The sequence below is a fragment of the Nycticebus coucang genome, chromosome 13 (assembly GCF_027406575.1).
Source record: "Nycticebus coucang isolate mNycCou1 chromosome 13, mNycCou1.pri, whole genome shotgun sequence".
In the NCBI taxonomy this organism is placed as follows: Eukaryota; Metazoa; Chordata; class Mammalia; order Primates; family Lorisidae; genus Nycticebus; species Nycticebus coucang.
In genome coordinates this window covers 33,866,726-33,893,345 of record NC_069792.1, presented here as the reverse complement: position 1 = coordinate 33,893,345, position 26,620 = coordinate 33,866,726, and the positions used below count along the sequence as shown (strand labels likewise).

At 38.1% G+C, this 26,620-nt stretch overlaps 2 protein-coding genes across 8 annotated transcripts in view; both read left to right on the top strand.

Annotated features, from left to right (window-relative positions):
• Positions 1-26,620, top strand: part of LOC128563321 (minichromosome maintenance domain-containing protein 2-like) — a 250,134-nt gene that overhangs the window by 26,123 nt on the left and 197,391 nt on the right. The gene's annotated exons all lie outside the window — the stretch shown is intronic.
• Positions 1-26,620, top strand: part of LOC128563567 (uncharacterized) — a 191,521-nt gene that overhangs the window by 11,463 nt on the left and 153,438 nt on the right. The window lies entirely within an intron of this gene.

Below are 26,620 nucleotides of genomic sequence, written 5' to 3'. Positions count from 1 at the left end.
TACACTGTTGGTGAGTCTGCAAACTCATATCGCCTCTTTGGAAAGAAGTATGGAGAATCCTCAAAGAACTCAAATTAGACTTCTCATTTGACCCCACAATCCCATTCCTAGGTATCTACTCAGAAGAAAAAATCATTTTATTATAAGGCTATTTCCACTGGATTGTTTATAACTCAATTTGCAATTGCCAAGATGTGGAAATGACCTAAATGTCCATCAACTCAGGAATGGATTAACAAACTGAGGTATAATGTATACTATGGAAAACTATTCAGCCATAAAATGATAGTGACTTTACATCTTTTGTATTAACCTGGATGGAGTTGAAACATAGTCTTTCTACTAAAGTATCACAATAATGCAAAAGCAAATATCCAATGTACTCAATGCTAATATGAAGCCAGTAGACCATCTAATTCACACCCACAGAGGAGAAAAAACTCATTTCAATTCAAGTTGAGGGAAGTGAGAAGGAAGGAAGGGGGAGAGGAAAGGAGGGGGGCTTGGGATGCTCCCAATTAATGGGCACATTTGGGTGCAGGACACAAGTACGAGAGGGACTCTGCCTAACAAATTCAAATATGACCTAGTTGTTTGTATCGCCACATTAACCTGAAATAAAAATAAAATAAAGGTGATTGAATTTAAGCTGACAACAAAAATCAGAATGCAATACCACCCTCACACCCATACAATGGCTATTGTAAAAATAAAAAGGAAATAATAAGTGTTGACAAGGATGTAGAAAAATTGGAACCCTTATGTAATGTTGGGAATGTAAAATGGTACACACACTACGGAAAACAGTTTGGTTGTTCATCCACAACAGTAAACAATTTCCATGATCCAGTAATTTCACTTATAGGTATATACTCAAAAGATTTGGAAGCAAAATCTCAAAGGGATATGTGTATCTGCACATTCATGTTCATAGCAGTATTACAAGGTGTAAGCAACCAAAGTGTTCACTGATAAAGGAATAAACAAAATATGGACAAAATGTGGTATATATGTATTATTATTAAGTAATAGTACTCACACAATATAGATGAACCTTGAGAGCATTATGTTACATGAAATAACCCAGTCACAAAAGGACAAATATTACATGATTCCACTTATATGAGGTACCTAAGAATGGTCAAATTCCTAGAGACAGCAGAATGAGAGTTGCCAGAGGCTAGGTAGATGTGGAAATGGGGAGTTGGGGTTTAATGGATACAAGGTTTTAGTTTGGGAAGATAAAAAACTTCTGGAAATGGATGGTGGTGATAGTTGCAAAACAACATGAGTATACTTAACACCACTGAATCGTACACTTAAAAATGATTAACGAGGTTGATCTTTATGTATATTTTACTACAATTTAAAAAACATTGACTTTTAGTATAGGAGTTCAGCTCTTATACTCCGTTTCATTCATTGATTCATTGAATAAGTACGTAAATGGGGCAGTACGACGAGTACCAAGCCATGCCTCCCTTGCTACCCTACACTCTGCTGCTTCCAGACCATTCTTTCCCCTGCTTCCTCCTGTCTCTCCTTTGATGTTCAGTGCCACCTTGCTTTAACAACCTTTTCCCCCTTCCATAGTCAACGCCTAGCTCTCAGCACTTGGTGCACAATTTTCCTTTCTTCCCCAATATCCAACATTCAGTGTTTTCCCTGTGAACTGCCCATTTAACTTCTGACCTCCCTGGGTCCTACCTTTCCCCCTCTACCTTAGCCACACATTCCCACAATCACAGGAAACTGGTATCACCAGAAACTTACTTCAAAACCAAAACTCACTCCCCTCAACTACCTCCTATGCTCCAGCTCAGTTGCTGTTCCAGGTCTTCCGCCTCAGAGATCTGTGATCTGCTTCCTCCCATTCATGCCCTTCCTCTGTCAGCTTAAGAGTCCTTCCCTTGCAAGCCCCACACTACCTTGCTCCTCTGCAACACTGCAGGAACCCAACCATTCATAATATGCTAGTACTAAGGCTGGTAGGCAAAATCACACAACTGGCATTTCTTTTCATTTTAAATGAATCGATAGCTTCAAACAATCACTTCCACTGCCTGACGACCCTGCTGTGTTTCCCAAGGACACTTCCTAGCCCTCACAATGACTATTCTATTCCATTCTTCTTTCCTCAGACCTTTCATTTTCAGCTGGTCATACAATTTGAATATACCTTCCTTGAGGTATATGACCAAACCTACAAACCTACCTGGTTCTGTATCCACTTTCTTCTCTCCTATAAAATGAGGAAGTAACTAGTTTATGAGAGGCCAGTACTTTCACATGTGCCGGAAAACCATCCCTGCTCACCTTTTTAGGACTTTACTCCTGTATCTTCCCCTCTTCTACAGCATCATCAATTTACTCTCTACTGCACATAATAGGATTTAATGCCGTCTATCCTCATATAAAAATAAAATCCCTTCCTGGACCACTCATCCTTCTCTTCCTTTTTTTTTTTTTTTTGTAGAGACAGAGTCTCACTGTAACACCCTCGGGTAGAGTGCCGTGGCGTCAGACAGCTCACAGCAACCTCTAACTCTTGGGCTTACGTGATTCTCTTGCCTCAGCCTCCCGAGCAGCTGGGACTACAGGCGCCCGCCACAACACCCGGCTATTCATCCTTCTCTTCCTAATGCACCATTTCTTTCCTCATCTCAAAATTGTCTATGTGTGCTGTCTCCATAACTTCACCTCCATTTCTGCAATAGCTCTAATCATGGTTACCTAAAACCTGTAGGTTACCAGATCAAATCTTATCCATCTCCCAGTAGCATAATAAACCCTCAACCATTTTGCTCCCTTCTGGAAGCACTCTCCTTCTTGGTTATGTAATACCACACTTCCTATATTCTAGTTGATGCTTCTCAGTCTTATTAGTTCTCCTCATTCCCATTTCTAAATACTGAAATCTTCAAGGGCAGTCCTGGAGTTCTGGAGTCCAAGGGAGACCAACCTTTTGACTTCTCTGGGCCACACTGGAAGAAGAAGAGCTGTCTTGGGCCACACACTAAATACACAAACACTAACAAAAGCTGATGAGCAAAAAAAAGTCCATGCATAATTTTGTGATGTTCACCATCACAAATAAGCAAAAAAGTCCTCACATAATAATTCTAATTATGCACTCTCTCATTCGGACAGTTGTAAAATCATAGAGCAGGTCCCAAATTTGCAATCACTAATATAGAAAATGTACATATCTAAGTAATAAAGTGTATTTGGCTGTGCTCCGGGCACTGAGCCCTTCTTTTACTTTTATATTTAAAAATATTTTAAAACCCAAATACACTTTATTATTTAGCTATTATCATTATCAATTGCCTGGTCTACAATAACCGTTTTCTAACTAGTCTCCCTCTTTCTGCTCTTAACCCTCCAACTCCAAATGTGTTATTCTAAAAATACAATTTTAAACACTAGTGTTCTACTTAAAATCTTTCAATGACTTCTCATTATACTTAGAATAAAATCTCCGTTTTCTATCATGCTCTGTAAGGACTTGCAGGATCTGGCCCTACTTTCCTCTCCAGCCGGTTTTTATGCTGGTTTTTTGTTTTTGTTTTTTGACACCCTGGCTTTTCGTTTCTTGGAAGCATCTACATACGGAATTTCCCTCTACCCTGACTTATCATCCTTTAGGTGTCTGCTTAAATAAATATCACCTCCTTAGGAGGGCTCCCAAAACCCACTTGAAAGGAAGACCTTTCTATTCTTTGTCATAACATCCTATTGATGTTCTTCACAGCATCTGTCTTGATTTGCCTTAGATATGTATATGTATTAGTATATTTACCGTTGTCTGTCCTCTCACTAGGCTGTAAGCTCCACCCGGTTAGAGACTGATTGTGTTTTTTACCATTGTATATCTAATGCTCTCAGCACCTAGTTATCATTCAATAAATATTTGTTGACTGAAAAAATTATGGATATTTAATTCAAATAGTGATAATTAGGACATACAATATGGCAGAACCTCAGAGACATTGCACTTTTGGTTCTCGATCATGGCAATAAAGCAAAAATTGCAATAAAGTGAGTCACATAATTTTTTGTTTTCTCAGTGCACATAAAAGTTATATTTACACTACACTGTCATCTATTAAGAATGCTAAAAAAAAAAGTTAACAGTCACCTGAGCCTTCAGTAAGTCTTAATCTTTTGCTGGTGGAGGGTTTTGCCTCAATGTTGATGGCTGAGGACTGATCAAAGCAGGGGTCCCCAACCTTTTTGGCACCAGGGACTAGTTTCACAGAAAACAATTTTTCTATATACTGGGTGGAGGAATGGTTTTGGGTTGATTCAAGTGCATTCCATTTATTGTGCACTTTATTTCTATTACTATTACATTGTAATATATAATGAAAGAATTCCATAAGGCAAAATCCCAAAAATGGGAGCCCTGAGCTTGTTTTCCTGCAACTAGAAGGTCAGGTTCTGACTTAAATCCTGCCACTAGATACAGCTGTATAATTGAAGTACATCAACTCACTTGCCACTATAAAGCCTGCCACCAGATGCAGCTTAATTGTCACTGCCATTCACGGATAAGCTTTTGATATGAGTCTGCAAGCACTTGGGTTTATGTGCAGTCAAACCCTCTGCTAATGATAATCTGTATTTGCAGCCACTCCTCAGCACTTGCATCACTACATCAGCTCTACCCCAGATCATCAGGCATTAGAGTCTCACGAGGAGAATCCAGCTTAGATCACTTGAATGTGATCTAAGTTTATAGTAGGGTTCATGCTCCTACAAGAATCTAATGACACTGCTGATCTGACATGAGGCTGAGCTCAGGATGAGGAGCAGATATAAATACAGATGAAGCTTCACTCACCCACTGCTCACCTCCTGTGTGAGGCCTGATTCCTAACAGGGCATGAATGGGTAGCAGCCTGGAGGTTGAGGACTCCAAGGTCAGAGTAATGGCTGCTGAAGGTTGGGGTGGCTGTGGCAATTTCTTAAAATGAAACGATGAAGTTTGCCACATTGATTGACCCTTCCTTTCATAAAAGATTTCTCTGTAGCATGTGAGGCTGTTTGATAGCATTTTACCCACAGTAGAACTTCTTTCAAAGTTGTAGTCAATTTTCTCAAACCCTACCACTGCTTTATCTACCAAGTTTATATAATATTCCAAATCCTTTTGTTGTCATTTCCCCAAAGTCCACAGCATCTTCACCAGGAGTAGATTCCAAAGCAAACCACTTTCTTTGCTCATCCATAGGAGACAAGGCCTCAATTTGTTCAAGTTGTATCATGAGCTTGCTGCAATTCTGACCAATCTTCAGAATCCACTTTTAATTCTAGTTCTCTTGCTATTTCCACAAAATGTGTAGTTCCTTCCTCCACTGAAGTCTTGAAGCCTACAAAGTCATAGATAATGATTCCTTTGATGGATCCCAGCAAAGAAAATTGAAAACCTAGATGCCATTAAGAATATTCATGATTCGGCTTGGCATCTGTGGCTCAAGCGCACCAGCCACCTACACCTGAGCTGTTGGTTTCGAATCCAGCCTGGGCCCGCCAAACAACAATGGCGGCCGCAACCACAAAATAGCTGGGCATTGTGGTGGGAGCCTGTAGTCCCAGCTACTTCGGAGGCAGAGGCAGGAGAATTGCTTCAGCCCAGGGGTTGGAGGTTGCTATGAGCTGTGATGCCACGGCACTCTACTCAGGGTGACAGCTTGAGGCTCTGTCTCACAAAAGAAAAGAATATTCATGATTCATTTTGAGAGGTCAAAATATCCACATCAGGAGAATTTGAAAGAAGTTTATTTCAACCCTCATGGATGACTTACAAAATATTTTTCTTAACTAATAAGACTTTTAAAAAATTATTATCATTATTATTATTATTTGAGACAAAATCTTACTCTGTCACCCTGGGTCGAGTGCGATGACATCATAGCTCACAGCAGCCTCAAACTCCTGGGGTTAAGCAATCCTCTTGCCTCAGTCTCCTGAGTAGCTGGGATGATAGGCATGTGCCACCACATTCAGCTAATTTTTCTATTTTTAGTGGAGACAAGGTCTTGCTCATGCTCAGGCTGGTCTCAAACTCCTGAGCTCAAGTGATCCACATGTGTTGGCCTCCCAGAGTGCTAGGATTACAGACATGAGCCACCACACCTGGTCAAATAATAAAACTTGAAAGTCAAAGTTACTCCTTGATCTAAGGGCTACAGAGTGGATCTTGTGTTAGCAGGTTTTAAAATAATATTTGTTTCTTTGTACATCTCCACCAGAGCTCTTGGGTAGGGGCATCATCAATGAGCAGTAATCTTTTGAAAGGAATCTTTTTTTTCTGAGCAGTAGGTCTCAACGATGGGCTTCAAATATTCAATAAACTGTGCTGTAAACAGATCAGTTGTCATCCCAACTTTGGTCTTCCATTCATACAGAATGGGCAGAGTAGATCCAGCATGATTCTTAAGGGACCTAGAATTTTTGAAATTAAAAATGAGCCTTGGCTTCAACTGAAAGTCACCAGACGCATTAAGTAGGCCCTAACAAGAAAGTCAACCTGTCCTTTGAAACTTTGATCCTGGCATTGACTTCTCCGTTCTACCTATGAAAGTCTTAGATGGCCTCATCTTCCAGTAAAAGGCTGTTTGTTTCATCTGCATGGAAAAGTCTTTAGTTTGTGTACCCACTTTCATCAATGGGTTCTTAGCTAGATCTTCTGGATAACTTGCTGCAGCATCTCCATCAGCACCCGATGCTTCACCTTGCATTTTCATGGTGAAACTTCATTTTTCAGCCTCATAAACCAACCAAACATTCCTTTTGCAGCTTCCTTACCTTTCTCAGCCTTCATAGACTTGAAGAGAGTTAAGGCCTGGCTTGCTCTGCATTCAATTTTGGCTTAAGGGAATGTTGTGGCTAGTTTGATATTCTATCCACACCATAAAGCTTTCTCCATGTCAGCAATAAGGTTGCTTAGCTTTGTATTGACAACTCAGCTAATTATTTAAGGCAAAAAGATAGCTTTTGACCTATGTCTGTTTTTGGTATGACTTCCCCCTAAGCTTAACAACCTCTAGTTTTTGATTTAAAGTGAGAAATATACCAGCACATTGTACCCCATGATTGCATTAATGTACACAGCTATGATTTAATAAAAAAAAAGTGAGAAATACTTAATTCTTCCTTTCACTTGAACATTTATAGGCCATTGTAGGGTTATTAATTGGCCTTATTTCAGTATTGTTTTGTCTCAGGGAATATAGAGGCCTGAAGAGATGGAGAGAGGGAAGGGAATGGCCAGCAGGGGGTGGCAGTCAGAACTTACACAACATTATTGATTCAGTTCTCTGTGTTAGGCTGGGCACAGTGGCCCATGCCTAAATCCTAGCACTCTGGGAAGCTGAGGCAGAAGGATCTGAGCTCAGGAGTTTGAGACCAACTGAGCAAGAGTGAGACCCTGTCTCTACTAAAAACAGAAAAATTAAGGGGTTCACTAGTCAAGAAACAATAAATAAACAATAAAAATAGAAAAATTAATGTAACCTACTCAGGAGACTAAGGCAAGAGGATTGCTTGAACTCAGGAATTTGAGGTTGTTGTAAGCTAAGCTGACACCACAGCATTCTAGCCTGGGCAACAGAGTGAGACTCTTCCTCAAAATAACAATAATAATATTAATAATAGTAAGTTTGGTATGTTATATGAACACAGTTGGTTGTGCCCCAAAACAATGAAAATAGTAATATCAAAGATCACTAAACATAAACCATCATAACAGATACAGTAATCATGGAAAAGTTTGAAGCTGGGCATAGTGGTTCATACCTGTAATCCTAGTACTCTGGAAGGCCAAGGTGGGTGGATTGCCTGAGCTCAGAAGTTTAAGGCCAGCCTGAACCAGAGTGAAACCCCATCTCTAAAACCAGCTGGGCTTTGGGGCAGGCACCTGTAGTCCCAGTTACTCAGGAGGCTGAGGCAAGAGGATCACTTGTGCCCGAGAGTTTGAGGTTGCTGTGAGCCATGACACCATGACACTCTACCCCGGGTGACAGAATGAGACACTGTCTCGAAAAAAAACGAAAGAAAGAAAAAGTTTGAAATATTGTGAGAATTACCGAAGTGTGACAGAGGATGTGAAGTGAGCACATACTGTAGAAAAATGGCACCAATAGACTTGCTCGATTCAGGGTTGCCACAAACCTTCAATTTGTAAAAAACACAATGTCTATAAAGTACAATCAGGTGACGTGCAATAAAATGAAGTATGTCCGCATTTTAACATATTGTATGCAAATGTAAAAAGAAGGTAAATTAATTCTAATAGTCAAGGTACTGTATAATCATTAGGAAACACAAGGATGACTTCATATAAAGGCTGCTGCTCCTTCACATATAAGTTTCATACCCACCCAAGAGAAATATCCATTGGTAGGGATCATTCTCCTAATAATGTTTCAAGTAGCAGTTAAGGTGCTCTTAACATTGCTTTGCTTAAGACTTAAAAATCAATGTACTTAGCTCAAATTCATTATGAAAACAGAAGTAACTAAAGGGAAAAAAATCTTCACATAGTTTTTTTTTTCCCCTTCAATAAATTCTTTCTAAAATTCTTCAAGAAAGTCTTGACAAAATAGTCACCAAATATTCAGTCATATTCTACCACAGGAGCACTTAATATCATAATACCTGTTTTTCAATTCAGCAGAAGTACTTAATATTATAATACCTTGTTTTTCAATTCAAAGTCACATATTTTTGTTTTATTAAAATCTACTTGTGTCTTAACAATTGATAGCATGTCATAGTAAAATTGGCAGCATTTTTTCTTTAAGATATGTAAAATAGTGTGTCTTAGATTTGATGAAATATGATCTGAAGTATAGAATAAGAGAAGAATGTAAAGATAAAGCAAATTAAAACTAAGACTGTATATATCCTTCCTATTATTTCATATTAGATAAGAATCAGTGTTTTTCTCTTTTGGTAAATAAAACTAGTTTAGGATGTTAATTACCCTCTTCTGGGGGTTATGAATCTCTATGACATATTTCATGAAACTTATGTTCTATCTTCCTAGGAAAAAGTGTATAAGGAACACACATATGAGTATACAAATTTGTATATAAGTTAGGGATTCACAAGCCCCTAGGAAACCAAACATCTATGTATCCTTAGTTAAGAATGGTTAATTTAGACAATTATACAACAAGGTTCTAATGTATCTTTGTAAAAGAGTTAATAAAATATAAACATAATTTAAAGCAAGTTTAAGCCCTAAACACATACACACAGAAAGCTAGTACTTTTTTGTGTGTGTGGTTTTTGGCCGGGGCTGGGTTTGAACCTGCCACTTCCAGCATATGGGACCGGCGCCCTACTAACTGAGCCACAGGCGCCGCCCCCAGAAAGCTACTATTAATGCATTAAGTTCCATGGTTGGTACCAAAGTTTGATTTGAAGAATGGTATCTCTAATCTAAATTGACGTCTCATCTAATTCAACAAAGACCTTTGAGAGAATAATTCTCCTTACCTTTACCTTAAGAGGTCTTTTGTGTTTTTATTAGCAAAAGCATAATAGGTGCCATTCATTTCAAATAATTTAAATTCTATAGTCATAGCATTAAAACTGGCAATTCAGAGAATGTAGCACATGTTACTTTAAAAAGACGACAAATCAAAATTATTTAACATATTGTATTGCGTACTTCCCCCACCCCCCCAGAATTCTTTAAGCAACGGATAAGTTCAAATATGGAAACAATCATGCATAATATGGAGCTTAATATTAGATGATGATACTACCTATAAACAATTAGCAAGTGTTTAAATCCAAACATGCCTTCCTGAGATTTACTATTCTTTAAAATAGTATTTTAAAAATATATGTAACACTTTAAGCGACTAAAATATTTAAGTTTAGGTAAAATTTTTTGTAGTGATCATTAACAATTTAATACTTTACCATATTTCAACGTAAGAGATGTTTCGAATAGTAAGGCTGCAATTAGTACATCTTCTTTAAGCACTTTGTTCCTTAAGTTCAGTCGTGCGTGGGCTTCAGATAGAGAAACTCTTAAAAAAATTGATGTCAATTAAAATATGTTGATATTACAATAATAATATATATTTTGGCAGGAACAAAGCAAGATCTATGTGAACACTAGCTGCACCTAAATGATCAGCATATTCTTTCTTAAAAACAATTTTAGTTTCTTTTCAAAGCATTTTTCCCTACAAACTTAAATAGACTGTTGCAGAACAAGCCTGTATTCTTTTTTTTTTTTTGCAGTTTTTGGCCGAGGCTGGGTTTGAACCCACCACCTCTGGTATATGGGTCCGGCGCCCTACTCCTTTGAGCCACAGGTGCCGCAATAGGTGGTTTAAAGATGCTTTTTGTTTTTTTCAGCCAGTATTCTTGCTTGTTAACAAAGGGCTTGTTTCTGTCAAGGTTTCTATGTATCATTTCACACTCCTCTCCCAGGTTCTGTTCAGATAAAAAATTAATCTGTCGGAAAGTTAATCTGTCTCTCATAGACAAATCTTAAACCTTTTCTTCTAGTTCCTCATTTGTCTGAATCTCACAATTTCAGTGTGAGAAGGAATCTTGGAGTTCTAAGTTCAAACTCTCATCAGATAACTGAATTTCTTCTATAACATCCCACATACTCACTATGGAGTCTCTTTTGAACCTTTCCTAGCATTCACTGCTTCATAGGGCAATTTGTTCTTTATTATTATTTTTTTATTTTTATTTTTTGTAGAGACAGAATTTCACTTTATGGCCCTCGGTAGAGTGCCATGGCATCACACAGCTCACAGCAACCTCCAACTCCTGGGCTTAAGCGATTCTCTTGCCTCAGCCTCCCGAGTAGCTGGGACTACAGGCGCCCGCCACAACGCCTGGCTATTTTTTTGTTGCAGTTCAGCCGGGGCCGGGTTTGAACCCGCCACCCTCGGTACATGGGGCTGGCGCCCTACCGACTGAGCCACAGGCGCTGCCCTGTTCTTTATTTTTTAACCAGGTTTGATTACTCTTTAGTTCTCTCTGAAGATATCAATTAGGCAGGTGTAATACACTTGAACAACTGCTGGACTTGGCAATCAAAAAACCTAGAATGAGTCTCTAGAATTTACTAGCTGTGTGATTTTGTATAAATCATTTATGAGAGTTTTTGAAATTCAGCTATAAAATAGGGATAAATAAAGGCATTTGAAAGTTCTGTAACTAACTATAAACAAGATTATATAAGTCTAAATTGAAATTAATTTCACAGCAATTTCCATTTGCTGGTATCTTGTTCTACCTTCTGAGACTTCTTAAATGTGACAGCTCTTCAAACATTCAAAGATAACTTTTATAGTTGCCCTGTGTTTTCTTTCCATCAAGGTAAATGTTTGTAGTTCCTTCAGTATATTGAGTTCCTTTAGTATACTGTTCCTTTAGTATATTGAGTATATTTTTTATTTTTCATTTTTTTTGTACTTTTTGGCCAGGGGCGGGTTTGAACCTGCCACCTCCGGTATATGGGGCCGGTGCCCTACTCCTTGAGCCATAGGCACCGCCCATGACTCATAATTTTTAACTTGTCATTATCTTGGCTTCTCTCTTTATGGCTAGATTTGGTAAATATTCCTTTTCAGTGTAGTAACACAGGTGTGATTTAACCATCACAGTAGAGATGAGGCAGAACTAGAATTTTGTTTCTATACATATATATATATTCTATATATTTATTCTACTAAGACAACCCTAAATTTCAGTGTTATTAACAGCCACATTACATCACTTACTCCTAAGAAACATGAAAAAATGAATTCTCAAGTCCTTTTAATAGCTTTTCATATTAAGCCACATCAGCCATTCCCATCAATTCACAGTTCTACATGTAGTAGGGAATTTGGGGATCTAATAGAGGACTTTACATTTATCCTATTAAGTTTCTTCTTTTTAGGTTAAGATTATAATTCAAGGCTGTGAAGTTCTCCTCAATGTTGCTCATTTTATAATACAAATTTGATTATCATCTCCCTGATATCTTCACCCAAGCTCCTTTTTTTTTTTTTTTTCTTTTTGAGACAGAGTCTCACTTTGTCACCCTTGGTAGATTGCCATGGCATCATAGCTCACAGCAACCTGAAACTCTTGGGCTCAAGCAACCCTCTTGCGTCAGCTTTCTGAGTAACTGGGACTATAGGTACCCACCACAATGCCCAGGTATTTTTTTAGAAATGGGTCTCAGTCTTGCTCAGGCTGGTCTTCAACTCCTGAAGTCAAGCAATCCACCGCCTTGGCCTCTCAGAGTGCTAGGATTATAGGCAGGAGCTACCATGCCCAGCCCAAATGCCTCCTAAAAATGTGGATCAGAACAGAACATATATGGAGACTTTCAGGAAAAGAGAATATTGTTTAGCTCTACTTCTCTAGGAAAGCAAAAATGGTATTATTTGATGCCTGTCTGTAGAAATGGGAGAAAAATTCAAGGTTTATGACTCTTATAGGTAATGGTTCATTTATGCTGCCATTTCATAAATGACCCAAAGTATTTATTTCTGAAATGTGAAAAACTAGTTAACATATTAAAATTAACTGTTTTATTTATTTATTTATTTATTTTTTAGACAGGGTCTCTCACTATGTCACCCTTGGTAGAGTGCCTTGCATCACAGCTCACAGCAACCTCAAACTCTTGGGCCTAAGTGATTCTCTTGCCTCAGCCTCCCAAGTAGCTGGTACTACAGGTGCCCGCCACAATGCCCGGCTATTTTTTGGTTGCAGTTGTCATTGTTGTTTAGCAGGCCTGGGCTGGGCTCGAACCTGCCAGCCTCAGTGTATGTGGCCAGTGCCCTACTCACTGAGCTACCGGCACTGAGCCTATTTAATTTTTTTAGAGACAGAGTCTCTCTCTGTCATCTAGACTGGGTGCAATGATGTAATTATAGCTCACAGCATCCTCAAACTCCTGTGCTCAAGCAATTCTCCTGAGTACCTGGACTATACGTGTGTGCATAGCTAATTTTTCTTTTTTTTTAGAGACAGGGTCTTGCTATGTGCCCAAGCTGGTGTTGAACCCCTGGCTTCAAGCAATCCTTCTCCCTTAGACCCCTGAGTCACTAGGATTATAATGTGAGCTACTATGCCTGTAAACTTTGTTTTATTCTTGAATAAATATAATCATATAGAAACTGAATCTATGAGAGATTAAATTTTTTTTTACTGTAGAGAAAAATCATTAGGAGAAAATAGGACCCTCAAAGCTTTTATTTATTTATTTGTTTATTTTTGAGACAGAGTCTTAGTCTGTGCACTGGGTAGACTGCCATGACCTCCTGGCTCACATCAACCTTAAACTCTTGAGCTCAAGCAATCCTCTTGTTTCAGCCTCTCAAGTACCTGGGACTACGGGTACCTGTCATAACACTTGGCTAGTTTTTCTATTTTTAGTAGAGATGCAGTCTCATCCTTTTTTTTTTTTTTGTAGAGACAGAGTTTCACTTTATTGCCCTCGGTAGAGTGCCATGGCATCACACAGCTCACAGCAACCTCGAACTCCTGGGCTTAAGCGATTCTCTTGCCTAAGCCTCCCAAGTAGCTGGGACTACAGGTGCCCGCCACAACACCCGGCTATGCAGTCTCATTCTTACACAGGGTGGTCTCTAACTCCTGAACTCAAGTGGTCTAACTGCCTTGGACTCCCAGATTGCTAGGATTACATCCATGAGCCACTATGCCTGGACCTTTCGAAGCTTTTAAGCAGTACAATTTGATCTGAGTATTTTAAACATTACCTCAGAAAATAGAAAGAATTATATAATTTGTTTACCATTTTTAAATTTAAAAAATTATTTTTGAGACAAATTCTTGGTCTGTTCCCCAGGCTAGAGTGCAATGGCATAATTATAGCTCACTGCAACCTCAAACTCCTGTGCTCAAGTGATCCTTCTGCCTCAGTCTCTTAAGCAGCTGGGATTACAGGTGCAGAGCCACTATGCCTAGCTTTGGTGGGGGTTTTTTGTTTGTTTTTTTGGGGGGGTTCTTGTATTTTTTTGTAGGGATAGTGCCTCCCTCTGTTGCTTAGGCTGGTCGAACTGCTGGCCTCAACAAGATAGTCCTGCATCAGCCTCCCAAAGAGCTGGTGTGCACTTCTACACCCAGCCCCATTTTAAAACCTTTATCGAAGAGTTGATTTCTACCTTGGTTTCTCTTTAGCATTTTTCAGCTCTACCAAGATAGATGCATAGTTGGACAAATCAACTAAATGTGTCTATGTCTTATAGGCCTATACTGGCATTTCCTGCCACTGCTTCATCTGTCTTATTTTATATTGCAGTTCTAACAAGATATGGTATATATTTATTTAATGGATTATTTTACTCCTGGTCCTACTTCATAATTTGTTTGAGAATATACTTTAATACTATATCATATGAAGTAATAACCTATCAATAGAGAACTGTTTAACTTATGCTACAGAGACATCATAACAACAGTGAAGCTGTGATGCAGCTATTAAAACAGAATAAGATAATTCTTTACAGGCATGCATGATTCCATCTGGGCAGAAAGGGTATATCTATTCATATGAAAAAATATATGGCAGGCATGGTGGCTCATGCCTGTAATTTTAGCACTCTGGGAGGCTAAGGCGGGCAGTCCTTGCTTGAGCTGAAGAGTTCGAGACCAGCCTTAGCAAGAGTGAGACCTCATCTCTACTAAAAATAGGTGCCTGCCACAACGCCCAGCTATTTCTTTACTTTTGTTCAGAAGGGGGTCTCCTTCTTGGTCAGCCTGGTCTTGAACTCCGTGAGCTCAAGCAATCCACCTGCTTCGGCCTCCCCGAGTTCTGAGATTACAGGCGTGAGCCACGGTGCCCAGCCTTTAAAACATTTTAAAGGAACAAAAATAGCTGAGTCTATTAATGTTTTTAGAAGTACACAGAATAATAAATTTAAGAATTTTTTTCTAGGCTCAAATACAAAATACCTGGAATATAGGGCAATGCCTGTAGCTCAAAAGAGCAGGGCGCTGGCCCCATATTCCGGAGGTAGCGGGTTCAAACCCAGCCCCGACCAAAAACTGCAAAAAAAAAAAAAAAAAAAGAAACCTGGACTATAAACAGTCACGTTTATTTAAAAAACCCAGTCATTTGCATTTGAAATCAGTGCAATTTTTTCAGACACATTTCATACAAGGATCCAATAAAAATCTATTTAGTGAGAAAAATTATTGGAAGTTAAAATGATACAACCATATATGTGTAATGACAAAAGGAATTATTAAGTCACCTTACGTTCTTTGGAACAAGGTAAATTATAAACCAGCAAACCAGCAATCAAGCAAACAGAAACAAGTGAAATAGATAAATAAATGCAGTCCATCGATTAAAAGTCAATATTGGCTTTAAAAATCTTGAATACTTACAAATATTTTAATGCAGATGCTGACAGTTTTGATCCATATACAGAATCTGTTCTAATTTTTCGACTTGCTAGATAATAGCCATCAATCATTCTTTCTGCTTCTGAGCTGAATTCCACATTCAAATTCTTTGCAAAATCCAGTCGCTAAATTAAAAGTGTAAAACATCCAAGGGACTAAGGATTTATTATAGAATCGAGATGACAAAAATCAAAAGTATACTGGCATTTTATTTTTGAAAGTTTTCAGATTTTATTTACATTCAATTGAGTAAATACCTGGGGCCATCCCAAAGTCACCAAGTACTTTAAATCATAGTCTCATACTTGTAAAGAATATTAAAGTTTACCCAGAATAACCTCTTCCTTCTCAGTGCAGAAATGTTCTTTGCCATGTATTTGAATGACTTAGCAATGTCTTTGCTTCCAGTGGGAGAAAGACTCACCTCTCTCAGAAGCTTTCCCTTTCGAACAGCTTTAATTCTTGAAAGGTTTATTTCCTTATAACTTTCTCTCCTTGGCCCTGGAGCTACTTGCCCTCCTTACTTCCTTTCCTTCCTTTTACAGAACACGTACCTGAATATTTGGAAAGATGGCAGGCATTGTGTTCAGTGCTATGAAGGTGGGCCTTGGAGATTTAGTAAGATTTGAGTAGAAAATAATTGTCTTTTTTTTTTTTTTATAGAGACAGAGTCTCACTTTATGGCCCTTGGTAGAGTGCCGTGGCATCACACAGCTCACAGCAACCTCCAACTCCTGGGCTTAAGCGATTCTCTTGCCTCAGCCTCCCGAGAAGCTGGGACTACAGGCGCCTGCCACAACGCCCGGCTATTTTTTTTTTTTTTTTTTTTTTTGGTTGCAATTCAGCTGGGGCCGGTTTGAACCCACTGACCTCGGTATATGGGGCCGGCGCCTTACCGACTGAGCCACAGGCACCGCCCTAGAAAAGAATTTTCTAACACAATAATTATTGCTGTTTTCTCTGAGTTTTATATATTTTTTTTCTGAGTTAGTGATTCCCAGTTCCTTAAATCCTTACTCTGTGACATATTTTCTGGACATTTTTTAAATTATCCTAGTTATTTTCTACTTTTTAAACTAATAGAACCAAGGAAAATATTAATTATAATAATAATGACTTTTAAAAAAAGTGTATAGAGGGCGGCTCCTGTGGCTCAGTGAGCTGGGTGCCGGCCCCATATACCAAGGGTGGCGGGTTCAAACCCGGACCCGGTCAAACTGCAACCAAATAATAGCCAGGTGTTGTGGCGGGCGCCTGTAGTCCCAGCTACTCGGGAGGCTGAGGCAGGAGAATTGCCTAAGTCCAGGAGTTGGAGGTTGCTGTGAGCTGTGTGAGGCCACAGCACTCTACTGAGGGCAATAAAGTGAGATTCTGTGTCTACAAAAAAAAAAAAGTGTATAGATATGTGCCAGATAGGATATGTCCTAGATCGAATATGTCCTGGCTTTTTTGTTCTCTTTATATTCTACACTTCTTTCTAGGCCATCAGAACCGGGTAATACTATTAATACTATCAGTAGCCCTCTCTAAGTTTTAACCTCTGGTAGCAAGATGATGGGAATGTTGTCAGGTTTCCAGCTGTCAGCTTCTCAGAACAGCCTACGTCTGACTGAGGTGGAATAAAGAAGGTATCCTCGAGCCCACAGGTATAGAAGGCTAATACACTTCACACTAAACTATCTCAGTCTGCCTTCTGGAGAGTCCAGACCGTAACAAATGCCATCCACTCTGATTTGTGTGATGCACAGATTTACCTTCCAGATAAACCATTTTCACTACTTCACTTGCCTAGTGAAGTCTGCAGCTGCTCTCTAGAGTGTGACAAGTCAACTATAAATCGTTTTGCTTCAAGGATTATCATAAATTTGCCAAAGTTGACTCTCTAATACAACTTTTGTTCCAGTCGAGCTGGTCTTCTCATAGTTTTCCATGTATACTAATTTCTACTTTTATGTCTTTGCTCTTACTGTTAATTCTGCTCAGAACACCCATCCTTCCTGCCATCAAAATTTTACCTTTTCTTAAAGCACAAAGTCCCACCTCTTCCATGAAGTCTTCCCAAAGTTTACATTCTACCTTCACATCTTCCTTTCAGTACTACTCAGATTAACACTTTAATTGCTCCTTAAAAGTTTCATGTATCTTTTTAAAATTTCAATAAAATGATCCTACATTTAAAGAAGAAAGTTTACATTTCTATAAGAAGAGAAGAGAACAGAAATAGGCTCATATATGTTAATTATTCAGTAAATACCTGACTAGTTAATAAATCCATGGGTTTTTTTGTTTCTTTGTTTTTTAGGAAAAAACAGGCAAAAATTTCTCTGGGTAATTAGTTATTTACATAATAAATTATTTATTTATAATTAGTACCCTAATTTCTAGAGACTGCTTTTTTCTTACACACTAAAAAGCAAACACAAAACTAAAACCTTATTGTACTGTATACTATTCTTTTTCTATTCTAACTGTATGAATAAACAATGCTCATAGTTCATTTTTTAAGTTCACCCACCTTTCAACCTTTTTACTCAAACAATATGCTTATCAAGAAGGTGGGTATGAAAACAACTTTTTAATGATCCATGGATTTCCACTTTCCAATATCCTCTGGCTTTTATCTATCATACCCAGATAGTCTACTCTACTATGGACAGATTTCTCAATATTAAAAGGGTTTCAGTTATAAATAATTGAGCACCTTTATTGGCTATCAGAATTATTATTAAATTTATTTTTATTTAATTATTTATTTTCTTGTTTATTTAAAAAAAAATTTTTTTTTAGTTAGAACTCTGAAGGTATTCATATAAGGGAAATTCTTTTGAACAGGCTAGAAAATGTAAATAACTATATACTTATAAAGTCTATCAGAATTTTCCATAGACATATTCTATTTTGTTTTTTTCATTGAGATTCTTTAAGCTATGGTGATTTGGACAGTGAATAAACTCAGCATTTTACCAGTCGTGTATTTAATCATAACCCTAAATAATTTCTAAACAATGTCCTTAAAATGTTTAAAAGCTGAAGGCAAGTTGGAATAAAAGAATCCTAATAAAGAAAATCAAATGCTTAACAGGACTTTTATTTAAACTGAGAAATATTAGCATTGGCATTCTCAGTAACCTTTACCTTTTGAAAATCTTCAGCTGTGAACTGTTTAGAAGCAACATAAAGCAGTTTTTCAGGATCGATGGCTTTCTTGAAAGTATGTCGCACAACAGGAAGAAGTGGGTGGCAAGGAGATGATTCATTGCGGTTCATCAATAATCCAAATGCCTCCACAAGGTTAGCTGGAATCAAACTACGATCCTACATCAAACGAAAAGATAAGAAGAAAACATTCAACTTTGGCACTTTCACAACTTGGAAATAATTAGAAATTAATCATCATATATAACTTAATATAATAATAATTATTATTAATTATTGTGTTTAATTAATGATAATTTAAAGCAATTTACCTATAGTCTGGGAACTTTGTGGTGACTGGCTTTTTAAAAACCTTCATTGAGTATTTTCTTACACATCATTCATTAAAGACTCTCTATTTATTCAAGTAGTAATTTCTGTTGAGCAGATACCTGATCTACATAACTAAAAAACATTATAATTTTTATACAATTGAGTCACCATTTAGTTATTTGCCCAATAAAGTATAGAAACGGGTTAATAACAAGAACACTAAGAAGACGTATTAAAATGTGTGACAAAATACCCTGGAAAACATTCTAATAATAAAACATACATATACCCTACCATCTGACCAATTAGAGTGTTGGTTTTCTGTGCATTTCTCCTTGAAGATGAATCCATATCAACAAAAGACCAAAAACTGCACTGAACTGGAAAAGTCACTTGTTGATCAGTATCACCCCCAAACTTCTTTCCTGGGATGTAAACCGTAATGCTTCTGCTTTCCAGAACTAGGTCAGAAGACATTATCCATTTGTTATTTAAGTTTTTGGTCTATATGTCTACAAATCAATAATAGACATTATTATGCAGAATAATACTGTACAAACTTTGGGTAGTAAAGACACAAGTGAATTTGATTGTTTTGCAAGATCCTGCTAAGTTAGTGCATCTGTCATAAAGAAGAACAAAGCAAGAAAAATATTTGAATGTTTACATGTCCCATGACTTGATGTGAACCAGCAGTCCAAAGCCTGTAGTTGGAATTGTAGTCAGGCGTCTGGGTGGAACAGGCAGAGGGCTAGGCAGAGAGAGGTCTGTGAGATTGGTCATATAGTGCAGGCATGCAATAGAGGCTACGCTTAAATAATGTTCTTGTATGTGGAAAATAAATGATAAAAGTAAGCCATCCACGTGGGAGTGAAAGAGGAAGATAGCCAGAATATGAACTACAATTACTAGAGGGAAATAGATCTCCAATTCAAAATGTTCAAAACCAAATTCCTTGTCCCCACCTTTCTAATGGCTCTGTGTTCACTATTCACAATGGTGGTGTCCTCATCCATCTGCTCAAAACCCAAACAAAAAATATGGAACCATCCTATTTTCACCCTTTCATCTTTCTTTCACCCCTTATTCACCCCTTAATGGATTTAGCACCATTCCTAGGATTCTCCCTCTCAAATAGTTCTCAAATTAATTTTTTCTTCATTCATGATAATAGAGTCTTTTGTGTGTGTTTATCTTTCCCTTGGGTCATAGGGTAAATGTATATTTAACTTTTATTGGAAATGCCAGAGCAATTTGCAAATGGTTGTAGCATTTTTTTCTCCCACCAAATACACATGTATGAAAATTCCAGAGACTCCACATCTTGACAACATTTTTTGTTGTCAATGTTTTTAATTTTTGCCATTCTAATAGAAAAGGCCAGTTACATAATTTGTGGAGTCCCATGTAAAAGGAAAATTTGTCCTCTTATTCAAAAGGTGGGAAAAATACTGCTCTTACAAGTACTACCACAAAAAGACTTTTCCTTTAAAAATATTTTATTACTGGGAGGCGCCTGTGGCTCAGTCGTTAAGGCGCCGGTCCCATATACCGAGGGTGGCGGATTCATGCCCGGCCCGGCTGAACTGCAACCAAAAAAGAGCCGGGCGTTGCGGCGGGCGCCTGTAGTCCCAGCTACTCGGGAGGCTGAGGCAGGAGAATCGCTTAAGCCCAGGAGTTGGAGGTTGCTGTGAGCTGTGTGATGCTACGGCACTCTACCGAGGGCCATAAAGTGAGACTCTGTCTCTACAAAAATATATATATATTTATTTTATTACTTATAAAATGTAATATAGGTGATGTGGACAAACTGGACTCCTCATGCATTACTGATGGGAATATGAAATGGTGCAGCCACTGGGGAAAACAGTATGGGGATTTCTCAGAAACCTAAACACAGAATTACCACATGATGTAGTAATTCTACTTGTAGGGATATACCCAAAAAAGTTGAATGCAGTGACTCAAGAAGATTCTTATGGGCGGTGCCTGTGGCTCCGAGTAGGGCACCAGCCCCATAAAAAAAATACATATTTTTTTTTTTTGTAGAGGCAGAGTCTCACTTTACTGCCCTCGGTAGAGTGCCGTGGCGTCACACGGCTCACAGCAATCTCCAGCTCTTGGGCTTACGTGATTCTCTTGCCTCAGCCTCCGGAGCAGCTGGGACTGCAGGCACCCGCCACAACGCCCAGCTATTTTTTGGTTGCAGTTTGGCCGGGGCTGGGTTTGAACCCACCACCCTCGGTATATGGGGCCAGCGCCTACTCGCTGAGCCACAGGCACCGCCCCAAAAAAGAAGATCTTATATAGCAGTGTTCATGACAGCATTATTCACGATAACCGAAAGGTAGATAAAACCCAAGTGCCCATCAACAGATGAGTAGATTTTTTCAAACTAGTGCATATACAGTAGAATGTTGTTCAACTATAACAACAAATGAAATTCTTTTAATAGGCAAATTCAGAGACAGAAAATAGAAGATGTTATCAGAAACTACGGGGAAGAATGAATAGGAAGTTATTATTTAAAGGGTACAGAGTTTCTGTTTGGGGATGATGAAACAATTCTAGAAATGGACAATAGTGATGGTTACACAACATTATGAGTGTACTTAACCCCACTGGATTGTACACTTAATAATGGTTAAAATGGTAAATTTTACCTTATGTATATTTTATCAAAAGGGAAAAGGGATAAAGTACTGATACATGCTATAACATGGATGAAACCTGAAAAGATTACACTAAGTGAAAGAAGCCAATGACAGACCACATATTCTTTGATACCATTTATAGTCACCCCTCTGTATTTAAGGATTCTGCATCTGAGGATTTACCCAACTGAGGATGAAAAATATTTCAATAGACCAGAATCAGTGGGTGTAATTAAATGAGAGAGAGAAAGAAAAAGAAAACTATTCAAAAAAATAACAATAAAAATAATAAATAGAATGATTGAAAGTATACAGGAGGATGTATGTAGGTTATATGCAAATACTATGCCATTTTATAGAAGCGACTTGAGCATTTTCAGATTTTGGTATCCACAGGGGCCTTGGAAACACATGCCAAATAAAAATCAGAGTTGTTGTGTCCTACACGCAGGGAGTGTGCCATTCATCTATCTATGCATTGTACCCATTGGGTGGGAAGCTAGTGAACCCCCTCCCCTTCTCTCCTTTCTTGGGTTTGAGATTTTCACTCGTGTGTCTGTGAGAGTCCAGCAAAAATCAAAGCAAGTACACAAGTGTACTTGTGTGTATGTGTAACATATGTGTAACCCAACAGTGTGTAAAGGTTCCCCTTTCTCCACATCCTCACCATCATTCATTATTGCCTATCTCTTTGTAAAAAGCCATTTTAACTGATGTGAGATGATATCTCACTTTAGTTTTGATTTGCATTTCTCTGATTACTAATGATACTGAGCATTTTTCACTGGTTATTTGTATGTCTTCTTCTGAGAAATATCAATTCAGATCCTTTGTTCATTTTCAAATTGGATTATTTGATTTTTCCCAATTGAATTATTGGCGTTCTTTATATATTTAGCTATTAATCCCTTGTCAGATGTGTAGTTTGCAAAATATTTTCTCCCATTCTGTGGGTTGTCACTGTGTGGAAGCTTTTTTTTTATTATTTGGGATTCATTGAGGATACAAAGAGTTAGGTTACACTGATTGCATTTGTTAGATAGAGTCCCTCTTATAAATGTGTCCCACCCCCAAAAGTGTGTGGAAGCTTATAAGCTTAATGTGATCCCATTTGTCCAATCTTGTTTTGGTTGCCTGTGTTTTAAGGGTATATTACTCAAGAAGTCCTTGCCCAGACCAACTTCCTGAAACCTTTCCCTAATGTTTTTATTTAGTAGTTTCATAGTTTCAGGTCCTTGCTTTAGGTCTTTAATACATTTTGATCTGATTTTTGTATATAAGACATAAGGATGTAAATTTCATTCTTCTGCATATGGATATCCCAGTTTTCCCAGCAACATTCACTAAGAGACTGTCTTTTCCCCAATGCATGCTCTTGGCAACTTTGTTGAAGATAAGTTCATTACAGATGTGTGGCTTTATTTCTGAGTTCTCTATATGTCTATTTTTATGACAGTATCATGCAATTGGGGTTTAAATAGCTCTGTAGTATAATTTGAAGTCAGGTAATGTGCTTCTTCCAGTTTTTACTTCTTGATAGGCACACATTTTCACTAAAACTCTCTCCCTATAGCTTTCTGATGAGTAAAGAAAGACTGAAAAGAAAAAAGAAATATGGGGTTGTCCTATTTTCCCCTTCCCTCCTGTGTCATCATTTTCACTATAATTAATAGGCACAGAGAGGTAACCAAGTAAGAAAGACTACGATAGGGTTTCTTGGTCATTCGTGCTTATTAAAAATGCCATAGCCTTCTTTCCTTTTTAGAAGTAAGTCTGGTTCAAACAGAAGGCTTGGGGAGCTTGGGGCAATTAGCACTCCCTCATACTCAGCTGAAGAGGTGTTAATATGGAATATGAGCACTGAATTGCAGTGTACTCATGACACATAAGAGTCCAGCAACAATCAAAGCAAGTACATAATAAGTGTGGTAGAGGCTGGGCGTGGTGGCTCACACCTGTAATCCTAGCATTCTGGGATGCCGAGGTGGGTAAATTGCTTCGGCTCACAAGTTTAAGGCCAGCCTGAGGAAGAACAAGACCCCATATTTAAAGATAGCTAGTTGTTGTGGTGGGCACTATGGTCCCACCTACTTGGGAAGCTGAGGCAAGAGAATTGTTTAAGTCCAAGAGTTTGAAGTTGCTGTGAGTTATGACACCATAGCACTCTATTGAGAGCGATAAAGTGAGACTCTGTCTCAAAGAAAAAAAAAGTGTATGTATCTCCAAAAAAAAAAAAAACCAAAGTATGTTAGAGACGCAGCATAGGTGATTACAAATGGTGTATGAGAAAGGGCAACAACGAACAGCAGATACACACATGGATGTGTCTCCTCTACTCCATGGTCTCACTGGATTTCCTTATAAAACACAAGTTAAAAGATAAAATTATTGAAAATTTGAGTTAAACAAGACTGATACAAATATGTTTTAAAAAAAATATTGCCCTTTACACCACTTTATGACCACGTGTACCCATTGTTTAGCTCCCACTTATGGATTAGAATCTGTGTGGATGTGGAAAGAAACAGGGAGTGTAGGAGGCTACAGCTGGAGTACAGAAGAAACAGTCGTCGCTAAATGACTTGAGTTGGAAAATCTGCACATGTTGGAGAAACTGGAGCTTGCAGGAAAATCAAAATGTACTAATTTAAGATTTAGCTAGTTCTTAAAAAAAAAAAAATTAGTTCTTCAGAGTGAAGCACCTGGAAGGATTTGTGAATACTGCCGTAAGAGTAAAGTGGAGTTTGAATAAGGCTCCTCAAAACCCCTACACGTAACAAACCATTGCATTTGACCCCTGTGACTTTCCAAAAATAAGGACTTTTCTGCATTTCCCTTTGCCCTCAGTAAACACTATAGCTGGTAATGGTTCTGTGGCTGGCCCTGTAAAAATGTACTGTGGGTACATGACCACAGAGTGAGTTGTAGGACGTAGCAACCAGAGGACTGGTTATCTCAAGATAATTGCTATTGCCCACAACATTCCTCTGTCGCCATGCACACTGAAGAATGTTGGGAACCCAAACAATTCCTTTAAGTAGAAAGTAAAGCAAAAAGCAACCAAATGGCTTAAAATGCCATCAGTAGTTTTTTCTTTTATTTTCCCTTTCCCTTTTTTTTTCCATGCATGGCATAAAAGCATTGTGAGCATGGAGATCTACCTTGTCTTGCCAGCACACAAGACTGCTTTGTATGTTAAGTTCCTCCTAAATCAATCTTGACTACCTACCAAAAAAACACTAGAGGATGGTGATAGCAGAGTTTTGACCAAAATGCCAAGGTCCTGTGGCAGGAGGAGGGCCTCTGGGCAACTGCACTTGTTCCACACTAATGACGCTGGCTCTGCTAGTATTTGATATTGGTATCTGATTGTGGTTTTTATTTTCATTTCTCTGATAACTACTGATGTTCAATACCCTTTCATATGCTTTTTGGTCATCTTGTCTATATTCCTGTGAGAAATCATTACTCAAGTCTGTTGTCAATTTTTTTTTTTTATATTATTGACTTATAGAAATTGTTTTTATGTTCTGGCAAATACTTTATATGTATACGTATATTATAATATATAATATATATAATACATATATGTATATTATAGTATATGTATATGTACATTATATGTATATGCAATTATTTTCTTTTTGCTTGTTTCGCTATTTACTTTTTAAATGGGGCCTTTTAATAAAAACAACTTTTTAGTTTTATGAAGTTCAGTCTATCAATTCTTTTATTTAGTGCTATCTGAATTCTGCCTGAGAAATCATTGCCTACCTTAATGTCATGAAGATATTTACATTTTCCTCTAGAAGGTTTGTATTTTTAGTTTCTACATTTAGGTTTGTGATCCATCTCAAATTAATTATTGTGTATACTTGGGAGATATGGGCTAAGATTTTTTCCATATAGGTACCCAGATGTTCCACTGTTACTGAAAACCTTGTTTCCCACTGACTGGCTTTAGTGCTATGGTCAAAATTCAATTGCCCTAATCGAATGAGCCTATTTCTGCCCTCTCCTGCAGGGTGAAACAATATGCTGTGTACTTTGAACACTCTCATATAGTCGTGCTGACATGTCAAGAAGGCCAGGCCCTTATTGCTCTTCTCTCAGTCCATGGCTGTTCACATTCTTGTTAGCTAAAACCGGCCCAGCCAGTGTTACCCTAATAGCAAAAGAAGACAAAGATATTATTAGAAAAGAAAACTGCATTTGATCCTGCAATCTCATTACTAGGCATCCACCCAGAAGAAAAAAAAATAATTTTCTCGTAAGGATATTTGCACTAGATTGTTTATCGTAGATCAATTTATAATCACCAAAATGTGGAAACAACCTAAATGCCCACCAATCCAGGAATGGATTAACAAGCTGGGGTATATGTATACCATGGAATACTATTCAGCCATTAAAAAGATGGAGACTTTACATCTTTTGTATTATCCTGAATGGAGTGAAATACATTCTTCTTAGTAAAATATCACAAGAATGGAGAAGCAAGAATCCAATAGACTCAATTCTAATATGAACCCAGTAGACATCTAATACATGCCCACATAAGAGAAAAACTCAAATCAATTCAAGGTGGGGAGTGTTGGAACAAGGAAGCGGGGACAGGGGAGGACGGAGGGGGATGGGTGGGCTCCCACTTAATGGACACAGTGTTAGGGTGTATGGCACATCTCTTTGGGGCAGGACACTACTGTAAGAGGGACCTTACCTAACACACGCAAACACTGTAACCTAATTCTTTATATCCTCAATTAACCTGAAAAAAAAAAAAAAACTGTCAGGGCGGCACCTGTGGCTCAAAGGAGTAAGGCGCCGACCCCATATGCCGGAGGGGGCAGGTTCAAACCCAGTCCCAGCCAAAAATTTCCAAAGAAAAAATTCAATGCAAAAAAAAAAACTGTCCCCCCAATTCTCAGAGAGACAGACTTGAGAGAATTTGCTAGTCTTTATTAGTGCTTTGCAAAATAAACCCTTTCTCTGCTGTAAAAAGAAAACTATAGAGCAGATTTGCTCTTGAACATTAATGGAAAATCCTTGACAAAGTAGTAGCAAATCAAATTCAACAATGT